The 16,577-nt window shown below is 41.4% G+C and overlaps 1 protein-coding gene across 4 annotated transcripts in view; it reads right to left on the reverse strand.

Annotated features, from left to right (window-relative positions):
- Nucleotides 1–16,577, reverse strand: part of zbtb20.L (zinc finger and BTB domain containing 20 L homeolog) — a 449,779-nt gene that overhangs the window by 45,252 nt on the left and 387,950 nt on the right. The window contains exon 1 of one of the 4 annotated variants that reach the window (XM_018245826.2): nucleotides 4,964–5,059. The exons of the other annotated variants lie outside the window; for them this stretch is intronic. The gene's annotated coding sequence lies outside the window, so the exon portion shown is untranslated. Of the gene's footprint in view, nucleotides 1–4,963; nucleotides 5,060–16,577 lie in introns of those variants that run through there. 4 annotated transcript variants of the gene reach the window in all.

Here is a 16,577-nt window from a genome sequence, read left to right on the forward strand (position 1 = left end):
CTGCTCCAGCAGAATTCCAGACTGAAATTAATTTTTTAAAAGAGCAAATTGATTTTTTTTTTTCTATTTAATTTTGAAATCTGACATGGGGTTCCTTCCCCAGCAGCCTATCAGCTGACTATCAACAGAACAATAGGAAGTTAACCAGACATCAGCCAACCAATATCACTGCTGAAAGATTTGTTTCCTTGCCACCTAGTGGTAGACATGAGAATAGCACAATGACCTAGGTCGTGGTTAAATGCAATGGGAAGAGGAGAACCAATAGTTGTCTCAAATCAGTTCCATCCTGAAGCAGTGGCTCCTACTCAAAGCTCAGGGTCAGGCACAAGGCACTAAGATGGCGGCTCCACACCAATATTACAGTTAAAAAAATACATTTGTTGGTTTAAGAATAACATTTTAAATAGAAGAGTGAATTTTTTGCAATTTAAAGAGTGTAATTTAGAAATCATGACAGAATCCCTTTAAGCTCCTGAGTTTCAGGCATATAATTCACGGGCAATACAAAATCCAAAAAGCACTCAGGGCTCCTCATGGTCTCCAAAATTTCAGACTTCAAGCTTTGAGGCTTTTGGATCAATGCTAACCCTGCCATCCCCATAAAAAAATACAAAACCCACTGCAATATGCCTCAGTTTAATTAGAAAAATACCTACTTTAAATATCTTTTCTACATTTATTTTTCTGAAGAATGATGTACACATTTTAGAAGTAAATCTTTTTGCTCTTCATCTCCCGCCACCGCCGCCCCCTCCATAACAAGAGCCAGTGTTAAACAAACGTCAGCGAGTGAATAAAAGAAGCCCAGTCCAGATATAAATCAGATGCCCCCTCTGTTCAGGCTGCTCGGTGGCACTAAAAGCCAGAGGAGATGCTAACTGTCAGGAATTACATTTCTGCAGAGGACACAGAGATACATTTGCAGCGCTCCTTGGGGATATCTCATCAGTTATATACCTTACTCTAATGGACAATAATTGATTTGAACTTTCTGCTTAACACAAAGCTGCAACAGCTCCACTGCTGCAATAAAGAAGTGTTTAGTAAAAAGGAGCATTCTTGTGTAATGTGCTGTTTTAACCCTCTCCTCACTTTCTCTCTATTGGGGTAACTACGGCTGAGTAGGAAGTTGGCTGGGGCCATTGGTCAGGTATTCCTACTGGTGTCTGCCCAATGGACCTTGTCTTCTACTCTCCTTTTTGAGTCTAGAATGTGTTTAGTGTAAACAGTGTAAACATGGTGGACACCTAGACCAGTGTTGGAGCTGGGGTTGACCTTGATGACTATTGGCATGCTAGTCAAAAAACACAAGAGATTGTGGTGGACTGCACTTTTCTTCAATGTTTTCTTCAATGTGGCCTTCTTCTTGTTAGATGAGTTCCAAAATAAAGGCCTGTTAGACACCATTTATAAATCCTAGTTTACACCAGAAGGAGGCTTATTGTTGTTTGTCTCACAATTACCTCTGCTTCGTGGTTTGTCTCCTACATTCCCTAGTAGTCTCTGCTGCAATATGGTTTGTTGTAACCTCCGCTGCTCACTGATGCATCTTGTAGCTTCTTCTGCTCCTTGGTTTGTCTCAAATCTTGTTCTGGTGGTTCTTTGGCTTGTGTCATACTCCCCTCTGCTCAGTGGTTTGTCTCAAAACCTCCACTACTCCTTGTTTGTTATCATAGCCTCCCCTAGGTCTTGGTGTAGCTCAAATATACTCCTTTTGTCCATGTTTTGTCTCATCCTGTGCTTCTTGGTTTGTGTTATAGCCAGATATGCTCATTTGTTTGTCTCATAGCCTCCTTTGCTCTTGTTTTGTGTCTTAGCCTCTGCTTCTTCTTTGTTTGTCTTGTAGCCTCTTCCCCTCCTTGGTTTGCCTCCTACAGTAGCTTTCTCTGCTCCGTGGTGTCTCTTGTAGCCCTCTGCTCCCTGATGCCTTGTGGCCTCTGCTGCTGCTTGGTCTGTCTTGTAGCCAACTTTGCTCTTATTTCTGCATTCCCTCTTAGTTGTGGCTTGAGATAAGCCAAGCAATAAGCACAAGTTGTCCCATGTGAACTGTGGGCAACATTTCAGTGCTGTGTTTTACACATTTTTAAGATAATCATTGCCTTTGTTAAATATTAAAATATATTTAAATATGCTAAATATATATAATATTAAATATTTACACCAGTGTAATTGCATATGGAAATGCAATAAGCTGAGCACAGAGCAAATTGTAGCTTGGGGACTTAATATGAAGTCATAAGGCTTCGACAGTATTACAGAAGCTGCAAACAATGGCTGCTTGCCTGCATCGGAGTTGGTAGGGCCCTTGTCAAGCTTCTAAGATGAACCACCACTCACAACTGGAAAAATGACAGAAATCAGCCAACTGTTGGCCACAATGAGAGATCTCTGTCTCTTAGACCAGAACCTTGTTCCAAGGGACCGAAAGGACATCAATGATGATCAGGGAGTACTGGAAACCAACAGAACGAGCCAATGGAACCTGCTGACATATTTGAATAAAGTCCTTCAGCTTCAAATGATCCAAATCACTGGATCAAAATCTGTGATCCAGTGTTGGGCTGGGGGACCCAGGGTCCACCAGGGCGGCCTCTTCAGGGGTCCCCACACCCTACTTGAGCCCCCTAGCACCCAAAGCAGTGCTGTGTGCACCTTATATGCTCATCTCCCAGCTGTGGGAGGTCAGGGGGCAGCAACACACAATGTTCTACGAGGGGAGCGGATCTGAGTTGGTGGGTTCCACAAGGGAAGGCCCACTGGGTTTTTTTCCCAGTGTCCCATTCCGACCCTGCTGTGATCAACTGCTCACCCACAGACTTATTTTTCTTCACTACAAGAGATACAGATATCAGAACTGCTACTAGGCCATGAGCCTTACGAGCAGGGTTGCTAGTTTGGCGTTTTTCCAGCCAAATTGGGCTACTAATTTAAAGCCCAGGCAGGGTTTGAAAGTACAAACTAGCCAAGGTATGGATTTAGGCTACCTTTTGGGCCTTTGGCTGGTTTGTACTTTGGAAACCAAAGCTTTTCATGCCAAGCCTGCGTCTCCCAATGTTGGATAATGTCGTTTTTTTTAACAATTTGCCGACTGCCAAGTTTAATGTAAGTTGAATGTAAGACTACAATACCCAGCATGCAACGAGACTGGCTTGTGTAGAAGTCTGGAGTTACCAGATTTTGGGCTCTGTACCCCAGTTTCCCGTCACTCTTAAGTATCCTCGCTTTTTCCGTTGACTTTCCTTAATTTCAGACAATTTTGGGGCAAAAATGTCTACAGGTTGACCCGTTTTACTAATATTTATTGAAATTGTATATGAATTAGGGCCTCACAGGCCTCTATACCTCCTGTAGTTATGCCCCTAGTGACGGGTGTATTTATGCCATTTTGCTTCGTGGAAAAATTTCTGAAAATGTGAAAAGGTGTATTTTAACATATATTCATTTATTTTTTAGACTTTTTTTCCACTGCCCATATTGTGCTATTTTTGGGCTACTGTTGAAGTGCCTCTTGGCTAGTTTTGGGCTGGTTTTGTAGCCGACTTGGGCTGGTTTTGAAAATTAGACCTGGCCACCCTACTTACAAACACCCAGGGTCAAACTGGGACCTTCCAACTGCAAAGATCAGTTTGTTGAAGTGACATAGTTCTTTCAGTAACCAACCTGGAAGATTGTAATTTGCAGAACAAACCATCTTACTTTTATTGTGGTAATTTGAATCTCAGTCAGTCTCTGATGACGAGGGAAAGCAATCACTCTCTTCTACCTGCTTGGGTAATATGTTTTTATTAGGCAGTTGTTTTGATAAATGCTGTCTGGCGTCACTGGATTTGAAGAGCCAGTAATAAAAATTCTCCCCCCCCCCAAACAGTTTTCCTTCTTGTCTCACGATTAATATTCATTAGTGAGAGAGAGAAAAATACACTGGGACCTTTATGTCATAGGAAAATATTTGCGACTTCTCTGGTAAAACGAAGGACAGTAGAAAAGTTAAAACATAGTCCTGGAGAATAAAATGAGATATTGGGAAAAGGTTTTTGGAGGAGACAGATTTCAAAACTGCCCCAGGTTGTACAAATATAGCGGTAGGTGAATCAAGTGCTTCAATATCTATGGACCAATCATCCATTTGACATCCAAGTTTGACATCATTGTGAATTACAGAAAAAATGTGGGTGCTACAGAAACTTGACACAATCTTGAGATCTTAGACTTGCACCTAACAATATATGCCTGAGAAACCAGGAACATGAATAGGGAATGGACTCAGTATGAACCACAAGAGTTCATCTACACATAGTTAAAGGGCATGTAAAGGCAAAAAAATAAAATTCCATTTTTACTTTCTTTAATAAAAAAGAAACCTATCTCCAATATACTTTAATTAAAAACTGTGTTCCGTTTTTATAAGAAACCTGACTGTATGCAGTGAAATTCTCCCTTCATTTACTGCTGTGGATAGGAATTGTCAGACGGTCCCTAACTGCTCTGCAGGGAAACAATCATACTTATGTACAGCAGGGGGAGCCCCCGCCTTACTTCCCAGCCATGCAGAACTCAAGCAGCTTTGTTTATGATAATCCCTAAGCAGCCCAGATCACACTGAGCATGTGCACAGTCTTGGTCTTGCAAAGATGTTTAACAAAGTTACAAGATGGTGACCCTCTGTGGTCATTTGTTTGATTAGGCTTGTGGTGCAGTAAGTTCATGTTTATGTTTAGTATACAAAATACAGCATTTCTACCTTTATTCTATTTTAGACTTTACTTTCCCTTTAAGAATAATTCCCAGCAGTTGCACATGAATTGGGAACAGCTCCCAGCAGTTGTAAATGAGCAGTTGAAAGTTTAGTTATGGATAGTTGCTACAGCAGTTGCACAATGGTATGTCATGGACTACTCTCAACAGTTGCACATGGTTTAGTTGTGGATGGCTTCCAGCATTTTGCACATGAGTTACTCACAGTATGGACAACTCCCAGCAGCTCCACACGTGTTACTTGGGCAGATCCCAGAACTTGCACTGGGGTTAGCTGGATACAGTCCCTAAGAAATGTACATTTAGTTAGTTACAGACAGTTCCCAGCTGCTACACATAAGTTAATTATGCACAGTTCCTATCAGTTGCATATGAGTTAGTCATGAGTAGCTTAGTTATGGACAATTTCAAGAAGTGGCCCATAGGTTAGTTCTGGACAGCTCCCAGCAGCTGCATATGGGTTAGATTTGGACAGCTCCCAGCAATTGTTAGCTATGAACAACTCCCAGCAGCTGCACTTGCAGTTATGAAGGTTCTTAGCAGTTGGGTAAAGATTGGTTATGAAGAGTTCCTAGCAACTGCAGATGGGTTACTTATGGACAGCAATTGACATGGGATTAAAGTTTAAAGTTATTAAAGCCAAAGCACATGGGTTAGTTATGGAAAGCCATTGCACATGGGTTAGTTATGGACAGCAATTGACATGGGATAGTTATGGACAGCTCCAAGAAGTTGCACACACAGTCCGAAGAGTTCCTAGCAGTTGGGCAAGGGTTAGACAGCTCCCAACAACTGCACATGGGTTAGTTAGGGACAATTTCAAGAAGTGGCCCATAGGTTACGTTTGGACAGCTCCCAGCAGTTGCACAGGGTAAGATTTGAACAGCTCCAAACAATTGCACACGGGTTAAATTTAGACAGTTCCCAGAAGCTGCACTTGCAGTTTTGAAGAGTTCTCAATAGTTGGGTAAGGGTTGGTTATGAAGAGTTCCTAGCAACTGCACATGGGTTAGTTATGGACAGCAATTGTACATGGGTTAGTGTTGAACAGTTCATAGCAGATACACAATGAATTGGTAATAGAAACCCACAGCAGCTGACTACAAAAATATACACTGCCTGCTAAGGGTAAATTCAAACTAAACCAAATGGAAAGCTTATCAAATTGGTGGCATGTGATCTATTGGGATTTATATATTTCCTTTTTTATACTTGAAATGAACATTGAAATATTCTGAAGACTGTAGTAACATTCCCATGGCAATGCAAGCAGTTTAATCAACTGTCTCTGAGAGCCCAGAACGGACGCGGCTGCTCCACAAGTTGAAAATACAAAAGGGCACAACTAAAGCAAAGTGGAGCACATACAATATTCCTAATGCAAAACAGGAGCCGATGAACTGCAATGAAAATGATCAGAGGGAAGGCGAATAATGAGATTTGCATAGATAGAAAGAGACGACTCATGAAATTGACTTGTGGTCCTGCCAGGAAAAGGTTATAATTATGCGGCATGATATTCCCAAACACATGTGTGATAAACTGGCAGATGGGAGAAGCCACTGAAAATGGAGTTGACACTGCTTTATGGTCATAGGCAGATATGTTCCTCTGCAACATACAACATACATGTGAAATACACACAGATGGAGCATGCTTTAATGGTGCATAGGAAACATTCTCCATTGCTACATACACACAGATGGAGCCACATACACACACATACAGATGGAGCTACATACACACACAAACATACAGATGGAGCTACATACACACATACATACAGATAGAGCACATACACACATATACACACACATATACATACAGATGGAGCCACCTATACACACACACACATACTAATGGAGCTACATACACACACATACATACAGATGGAGCAGCAATGCACTGGGCAAGAATGGAACAGCCATGCACTGGGCAAGAATGGAATAGCCATGCACTGGGCAAGAATGGAATAGCCATGCACAAAACAGCAACCAATAACCAATAACAAAAAAGACATTTCGTGGGAAAGAGTAGATCAGCCATGCAGTGGGCAAGAGGGAAACATCCATGCTCTGGACAAGACTGAAATAGCCACCTACTTAGCAACAATGGAACAGCAATGCGATGGGCAAAATTTAAATGGACCATGCACAGAGCAAGACTGGAACAGCCCACCACTAACCAACAGTGAAAAAGACATTTAGTGGGCAAGAGTGGAACAGCCATGCACTGGGCAAGAGAGAAATGTACATGCACTGGGTAAGACTGAAGCAGCCGCAAATTGAGTGAGACTGAAACATCCATGCACTGAGCAAGACTAAAATAGTCATGTATTCATCAAGAGTGGAACAGCCATGCACTGGGCACGAGCAAAACAGCCACACACTGGGCACGAGCAAAACAGCCATGTACAGCCATGTACTGGGCAAGAGCGAAACAGCCATGTACTGGGCAAGAGCGAAACAGCCATGTACTGGGCAAGAGCGAAACAGCCATGTACTGGGCAAGAGCGAAACAGCCATGTACTGGACAAGAATGAAACTGCCATGCACTGGGCAAGAATGAAACAGCCAAGTGCTGAGGAAGGATTGGAGCTCCATGCACTGATCAGCAGTGAAATAAAGTTTGCATGTTAATAATGCAACTGATTTGTATGGGATGAGTGCAGCCCAGGGAAAACTAGGCAAGAGACTTTACAGAGTAGAATTTTGCAAAGCTGCTACTACTACTTAGTCAGTATAGGGCTGGTGGGAGTTGTAACTGAGGATTTTTTTCCCAGATGCCAGGGCCCCAGAACACCAGCGACCTCTAATAGACAAGAGAAAAAGATAAATAATGACTTAACAATGACAGTTACAAATCTGCCATCAAAGGCAGCCTACTGCATGGCCTAAATACCGAAGTCTATAAAAATGAATGTGCTGAATACAAAGCCAATTCCCTGGTCCCCAAATACCCTTTCACTTACTGAGTATAAGACATGAACATTGGGAACACGCCTTGCTGAGGAATACCAATGTTCCAAGGTAGAGAAGCAGTCGGTGCACATAAATGAGTAGAGAGTTAAATTCGGGGAAGACATCTCCTTGGGATTATCTGTTCTATCAAGATAGGGAAAGTTTGCAGATGCTCCCATCTCTCTAGAGAAATCCACGCTTGCATTTTAATATTACTAGCAGCTGGTTCCCGCTGAATGCCATTGGGATGAATCAGCCACCCACCAGAATCATCAGCAGAATGTGCACAAACAGATCCTCCTGCCCCGTATTCTAAAGCCTCTTGGAAAGTCCCTGCGGTGGAGGAGATACTCCGAAAAAACCAACTCCAAACCGGCAGCCTTTCCAACTGCTCCACTCGCATTCCATATAAGTAATGGGTAAGAGCGTAGGAACCCCCAAATCTCTTCCCACCACTGGCACCATGTTAACTCACATTTGGGGGTACAATACTTTCCAGGGGGGTAACTGCAGAGAGGGTCCAGGAGTGTAGGGGGCCCAGAGAGGTTCTAATCAGTGACCAATTTAAATTTATCTTGATAGAATAGGTCAATGTACCAATGTTTTGGGGCCCTAAATTGAATTTGCTGTGGGGCCCAGTAACATCTAGTTACTTCCCACCCCAAATGCGCTAAAAGAATTGGGTCTCATCCAATAGGCAAGAAGAGGTCCCTTGTGATGGAGGCACTCTACATCAGAAATGCCTCTGTTCAGCGTCCGACTGGGGGCCCCCCACACCATCCCTCAGCCCCCCGGTCACAAAGCCCCCTCCGGCAACCCCATCCCAGCCACAACCCCCCTCTAAACCCTCCCACGTGTTACCTTCTGCAGCAAGGGCCAGAGAGGGAGGTCGGGGCAGAGACCGCGGAGTCCTGCGCAGAACCAATTTGTTAAACCCGAACCTAACCCGCGACCCGCGACCCGCATACTTAACCGCTTGGACCCGCTACCCAACCCGACCCACAAGTACCTTATCCGCAATGCGATCCACAACCCGCTGACTATCAAGAAGCAGGAAGTGCTGTCATTGTAAACCAGAAGTGACATCATCAGAAGTAGGCGTGATCAGAAAGAAAAGAGTAAAACAGGAAGTGCTGTCATTGTAAACAAGAAGTGACATCATCAGAAGTAGGCGTGATCAGAAAGAAAAGAGTAAAACAGGAAGTGCTGTCATTGTAAACAAGAAGTGACATCATCAGAAGTAGGCGTGATCAGAAAGAAAAGAGTAAAACAGGAAGTGCTGTCATTGTAAACCAGAAGTGACATCATCAGAAGTAGGCGAGATCAGAAAAAAAAGAGTAAAACAGGAAGTGCTGTCATTGTAAACAAGAAGTGACATCATCAGAAGTAGGCGTGATCAGAAAGAAAAGAGTAAAACAGGAAGTGCTGTCATTGTAAACCAGAAGGGACATCATTATAAGTAGATGTGATCAGAAAAAAAGGAGTAAAACTCGCTATTAAGAAGATCCGCGACCCGTCCTGTGACCCGCAAATCGAATGTCTTTTTTCTACATTAGAGTTATCAGAAAAAGCAGGGCCACAGTCCCCAACCTCCCCAGTCCTGGAAATCCAAGCGGAACTGGAAATGTTATAAAACAGCAATGAAATGCCACTATCTAAACTCAACACAAATCATTCAGGGGCAGGAACAAACCTCTGATTTCTTTCCCTTATTTTTCCAAAAAAAAGTTATTTTGTTAAAAATTAAAGTGATGTTTCTAGGGGAAATAGAGAAAAGGCAGTTGAAGTAAAGCCGTGAAGATAGCAGTGAAAGAGGGCCAAGTTGAAAAAGTTTAGAGAAATCTGCATATTTCAACCAATTACCTACCTGGTGCCTTATTAGGAGAACTAAAGCCTAAGGTAGAAATGTTGTACATGATGTTTTGTGCTTCTGTACCAGCCCAAGGCAACCACAGCCCTTTAGCAGTAAAGATCTGTGTCTCCAAAGATGCCCCAGTAGCTCCCCATCTTCTTTTCTGCTGATTCACTGATTCACATGCTCTGTGCTGCTGTCACTTACTGAGCTTAGGGAGCCACTCACAATATACAGTACACATAGAATAGAAATGTCACAATATAAGGCTGATTAGTAATTAATACACATAATTACTACATGGCAGCACAGAAACCAGTGCAATTAGCATCAGAATTGAATAATCAGCAAACCTGTAGCATCAGCTTATATTACAGCCAGGGAAGGTCATTTTCTGCTGGATAATTAGTGACGAGCCCTAAGCTTAGCTTCTCAACAGCCAATCAGAGCCCACTGAGCATGTGAGTGTCACAGACACTTTCCAAGATGGTGACCCCCTGTGACAAGTTTGAAGTCCTGGATCATTGCTGCTATTGACAAGCTCAAACTTTAGCCTCCTGCAATAAGTTCACTATAGAAAATAGGACATTTTTAGCCACATTCATTTTTAGGGTTTAGTTCTCCTTTAAAGGGCTGGTTCACCTTTAAAGGGGGTTTTCAACTTTGAGCTTTTTTTTTACAATGATGTAGAGAATAATAATCTGAGACAATTTGCATTTGGTTTTCATTTTTTAATATTATTATTCCAGTTTGTTAACTTCAAGTTGAACCACCCCTTTAAGTAAACAACTTTTCAGTTGGTCTTCATTATATATTTGTTTTATATTTCCAGTTTTCAAATAGGGGTCACTGACCCCATCTACAAAACAAATACTCTGTAAGGCTACAAATGTATTGTTATTGCTACTTTTTATTACTCCTCTTTCTATTCAGGCCTCTCCTATTCATATTCCAGTCTCTTATTCAAATCAGTGCATGGTTGTTAGGGGAATGTTTACCCTAGCAACCAGATGGCTGAAATTGCAAACTGGAGAGCTGCTGAATAAAAAGCTAAATAAGTCAAAAACCACAAATAATAAAAAATGAAAACCAATTACAAATTGTCTCAGAATATCACTCTCTACATCATACACACAGTTAATTTAAAGGTGAACAACCACCTTTACATTTTTCCCAAATCTGACTAGAGTGCACTCATGTTGGAATTGGGAGACACAGACCTCAGCAAATCTGGGGAACAGGGAATCTATGAGAATAACAGTCATTTTCTAGACAACCCGCTCCCGTCAGAACCCTGGGATTATTATGGGATCATTATGGGATGTGTCACCTTGTTATCAGATAACGTAACGTAATGTAGTCGCTGCAGTAAATTAGAGTATCAATCAGTAACGCAGCGTCTCCAGCGTGGATTTATGAGTGCACTTTTGCCCCAAACCTACTGTATATTAATTCTAATAATGTAACGTCTCCCGCTGAGCGTGGAAATGTTTAACTGGGGGTCACTCACAGGCGCCCACACATGCTGAATGTGTATGAATTGCAAGATACACAAATATTATTATTAAACATGAATTTCACCTTCCGCCTTGATATTGTACAACACAACTTCTAGGTATTTTATCTCAAATCATTCAAATGTAAAACCAATCTGCTTTGTGTATAAATTAGAGGTTAGGCACTAAATAAATAGTCTCTATATAAAAAAAAATATCAAGTAGTTAACCCTCTAAGAGACACCTTCAAAGTAACCAAAAGGGAACAGAGGCCAATGAGCATTCAGCACAGGCAGATCCGACTCTTGAACACTTGTATTGAGAAAGAAGAAACAGGTTCAATACCTTACACGGCTATAGGCCCAAGGGGAACATTAGGGGAGAGGAGAGACAATGCAGCCCAAATATGCCCAAATAAACCCAAAATTAACCCAAACAGGCCCAAAATAAACCCAAATAAGACCAAATAAATCCAAATAAATTCAAATAAGATCAAAATAAACCCAAATAAGCCAGAATAAGCACAAATAAACTCAAATAAGACCAAATAAATAAAAATTGAAACCCAAATAAAACTAAATAAACCCCAAAAAAATGAAATAAACCCAAATAAAACCAATTAAAATCAAGTAATCCCAAATAAACTAAATATGCCCAAATAATACCAACATAAACCCAAATAAGCACAAATAAATCCAAATGAATCCAAATAAGCTCAAATAAACCCAAAATAAACCCTAATGAACCCAAATAAACACCAAAAAATCCAAATAAGACAGAATAAACCCAAATAAACCCATATATGCTCAAATAACCCTGCAATAAACCCAAATAAAATTAAATAAACCCAAAAAAGCCCTGATAACCCCAAAATAAACCAAAATAAACCCAAATAAACCCCAAATAAACCACAATAAGGCCACATAAAACCAAATAAACCACAATAAAATCAAATTAACCCAAAATAAGCCCAAATAAATTCAAATAAACTCAAATAAGACCAAATAAACCCACACAAACCCAAATAAATCCAAATAAACCAAAATAAACTAAAATAAGACCAAATAAACCCAAATAAGACCAAATAAACCAAAATAAACCCAAATTAGAAACTCAAATAAGCCCAAAATAACCCCCAAATAAACCCAAAATAAACCTGAATAAACCCAAATAACCCTGAATAAACCCAAATAACCCTGAATAAACCCAAATAACCCTGAATAAACCCAAATAACCCTGAATAAACCCAAATAAGCACCATTTGGAGGGGTTGAACTTGATGGACTTTGTCTTTTTTCAACCCAATTTAACTATGTAACTATGTAACTAAAACCAAAATAAACCCAAATAAGCCCTAATGAACCAAAATAAACCCAAATAAACCCACACAAATCCAACTAAGACAGAATAAACCCAAATAAACCCAAAATAACCCAACAAAAAAACAAAATAAACCCAAATAAGCCCTAATGAACCCAAATAAGCCCAGCGCTGCAGGCCTCGCACATGAGATACGGACATTACCGACGGCTTGCGGGGAGTCTGTCTGGAACACATTACCCAGGAGGCATCACCAGGGAAATAGATAACCAGCTTTATTGTCACTTCAGACCCCTGGATGAAACCCTATAGTGAGTAATTGATGGAAATCTATCAGTAATTTCATTTCATGGCTAATGTGTTGGCGAGAGTTAGTGGAGGCTAATCATGTGATGTGCTGGTTATGTTACAACTTTCATTACGTATGGACCATGTAATTGTGATCTTGTGTTGATTATCTCTGTATATTTGTATTTATACATATGGGAGGAGGAGGTGCCATATTGATTCCCTTAGACAGTACAGTATGAGGGTATAGCTTATTGTGTGCCCAGAACATTCCTTCTCTGTATATTTGTATTTATACATATGGGAGGAGGAGGTGCCATATTGATTCCCTTAGACAGTACAGTATGAGGGTATAGCTTATTGTGTGCCCAGAACATTCCTTCTCTGTATATTTGTATTTATACATATGGGAGGAGGTGCCATATTGATTTCCTTAGACAGTACAGTATGAGGGTATAGCTTATTGTGTGCCCAGAACATTCCTTCTCTGTATATTTGTATTTATACATATGGGAGGAGGTGCCATATTGATTCCCTTAGACAGTACAGTATGAGGGTATAGCTTATTGTGTGCCCAGAACATTCCTTCTCTGTATATTTGTATTTATACATATGGGAGGAGGAGGTGCCATATTGATTCCCTTAGACAGTACAATATGAGGGTATAGCTTATTGTGTGCCCAGAACATTCCTTCTCTGTATATTTGTATTTATACATATGGGAGGAGGAGGTGCCATATTGATTCCCTTAGACAGTACAATATGAGGGTATAGCTTATTGTGTGCCCAGAACATTCCTTCTCTGTATATTTGTATTTATACATATGGGAGGAGGAGGTGCCATATTGATTCCCTTAGACAGTACAGTATGAGGCTATAATTTAAGGTCTGAAGTAGACTTAAGGTATGAAAAAGATCCATTATCTGGAAAACCCCAGCATTCTAGAGCATTCTGGATAACAGGTCCCATACCTGTACCATATGTGACGGATTCCTTGTACACACTATTGCTTGTGCCCCACACTAGGGGAGCTCACAGTAGCCATGGCCTCTGGCTTTGCTGAACTGCAACTACCAGAATCCTTAGCTGCCCATAGATTTCCCAGCAGCTGACAGATTGTGACAGACAGAGAAATACACAGAGACAGGTGGAGGAAACATTGGGGGTGAGAGGGGGGTTTATGAAGCGGCACTAATAGAAACAAGTTGGACATATGGTCTTTGATTCATACAGACAAGCCCCGGCTACTGATTCTACTGCATTGGCCAACTTGCCCTCTTACCTTTTGTGCTGGAAACAAACTATGGGGCGAATTCACTAAGCAGCGAAAATGATCTTTTTCAGCCTATCACCCTTAAAAAAGGAAAAGACGCCAACGTTTTTTGTGCGTAAGGGTGCGAAGTAGCGCTAGAATATTCCCACTTCACTAGCGAATTTAAGCCAGTGCCCGTTAGTAAATCGCAGAAGTTACGAAATGACATCACGCGGGCGAATTTGCACTAGCGTTAGGAGCTTTAGTGAATTTGCCCCAATAGCTCCGGAAATGTCTACCCTGGTTACAACCTAGGGATGCACCAAATCCAGGTTTCGGTTCGGGATTGGCCAGGATTCAGCCTTTTTAAGCAGGATTCAAATTCGGAATCCTTCTGCCAGGCCGAACCGAATCCTAATTTACATATGCAAATTAGGGGCAGGGAGGGAAATTGCGTGACTTTTTGTCACAAAACAAGGAAGTAAAAAATGTTTCCCCCTTCCCACCCCTAATTTGCATATGTAGATGAGGATTCGGATTCAGTTCGGTATTCGGCAGAATCTTTCACAAAGGATTTCGAGTGCAATGACTTGTATCTACCCCACTATAATCATGAAGGGGGGCCGGGGAGGCAGTTAAGTGACTTGGGATGTTAGCAAGTACCACTGGCATTGGACTCTGCACCTTTAACTGAATCCTTGATTTAGTGTATGGTACAGAGTGCAGCAAGCCCATTGGCCACTTGGGTGATCCAATAGTACGTAGAGCCTTGTGAAGCTCTGATCAGACTGGGGTCTCCGGGGTCCCACTGGGGCTGTAACTTCAAGAGTTAACTCAAGGGCCCTCATCCCAGTGTCCTCCAACTCCTGTGTGTGTGTACATGCTGATGTATCCATTACTTTCCTCCTCCTTAAAGGGATACTGTCATGGAAAAAAATGTTTTTTTTCAAAACACATCAGTTAATAGTGCTGCTCCAACAGAATTCTGCACTGAAATCCGTTTCTCAAAAGAGCAAACAGATTTTTTTATATTTAATTTTGAAATCTGACATGGGGCTAGACATATTGTCAGTTTCCCAGCTGCCCCCAGTCATGTGACTTGTGCTCTGAAAAACTTCAGTTACTTTTTACTGCTGTACTGCAAGTTGGAGTGATATCACCCCTCCCTTTTGCCCCTAGTAGCCTAACAACAGAACAATGGGAAGGTAACCAGATAGCAGCTCCCTAACACAAGATAACAGCTGCCTGGTAGATCTAAGAACAACACTCAATAGTAAAATCCAGGTCCCACTGAGACACATTCAGTTACATTGAGTAGGAGAAACAACATCCTGCCAGAAAGCAGTTCCATCCTAAAGTGCTGGCTCTTTCTGAAATCACATGACCAGGCAAAATGAGCTGAGATGCACCTACACACCAATATTACAACTAAATACACTTGCTGCTTCAGGAATGACATTTTATATTGTACAGTGAATTATTTGCAGTGTAAACTGTGTAATTTGGAAATCAAAACGACACCATAAGAATCATGACAGAATCCCTTTACGTTCTTTGATAGTCCGTGCCAAGTAGGGTCGCCAACTGCCAGGTATTTTGCCGGCCTGGCCAGTAAAAATGATGGTTGATCCCAATGTTATTAATAGGGAATAAAGATAAATATGTAGGAAGGTCAGTGATCCCAATGTTATTAATAGGAATAAAGATAAATATATAGGAAGGTCAGTGATCCCAATGTTATTAATAGGGAATAAAGATAAATATATAGGAAGGTCAGTGATCCCAATGTTATTAATAGGGAATAAAGATAAATATATAGGAAGGTCAGTGATCCCAATGTTATTAATAGGGAATAAAGATAAATATGTAGGAAGGTCAGTGATCCCAATGTTATTAATAGGGAATAAAGATAAATATATAGGAAGGTCAGTGATATGATCCCAATGTTATTAATAGGGAAAATGATAAATATATAGGAAGGCCGGTATTTTTTCCAGAAAAGATGGCAACCCTAGTGCCAAGAAGTGACCCTTGGGAGGGATGTAGGTCCTAGGGCCCATTAGGTTTTTACCCGGTGTCCTGCTGGTCCAGTTCCAACACTGGCTCTGATTGATTGGCGGCATTTGTATATATATATTTATTTTCTATCTTCTGTTTCTTCGCTCTCTCCGGCTTTCAGGCAGTTAAAGGCACAATTATCTTTTTTTTCTCTTTTTTGGCTAACGCTATGTTTTGTCTACATTATTTTTTTATAAAAGGCAGCTTGGAAATGAAAAGCGGTGTCAAAGCGCGAGGAAGACAAAGGTGAAGAGACAGAAATGAGATGCAAGGGAAAGCAGCCGGGTCCAGGAGCTCAGATAAAGAGCCATCTGATATCTGATAGGGAGAGACAGGCAGCCAAGAGGCAGGGCACATTGCCTGGAGCAAGAAAGAGCCTGTGTGTGTGACTGCTCAAAGGCCTTTTCTTCTGCCCCATGCTTTTCTGCGCTTCTGTGAATGTGCAGCTCCTGGGTCAGTTCCGTAAGAAATTCCAGAAAGACAGTGATCGTCTTTCACAGAACACTGGCATCGGCCTCGGCATGGAAATGAGGGAGCCACCGGAGAGAACCCTGTGATTATGGTGGAGGAGTGGAATTGTCCAGAAGGCGTT

The sequence above is a fragment of the Xenopus laevis genome, chromosome 2L, assembly GCF_017654675.1.
Source record: "Xenopus laevis strain J_2021 chromosome 2L, Xenopus_laevis_v10.1, whole genome shotgun sequence".
Classification (NCBI taxonomy): Eukaryota; Metazoa; Chordata; class Amphibia; order Anura; family Pipidae; genus Xenopus; species Xenopus laevis.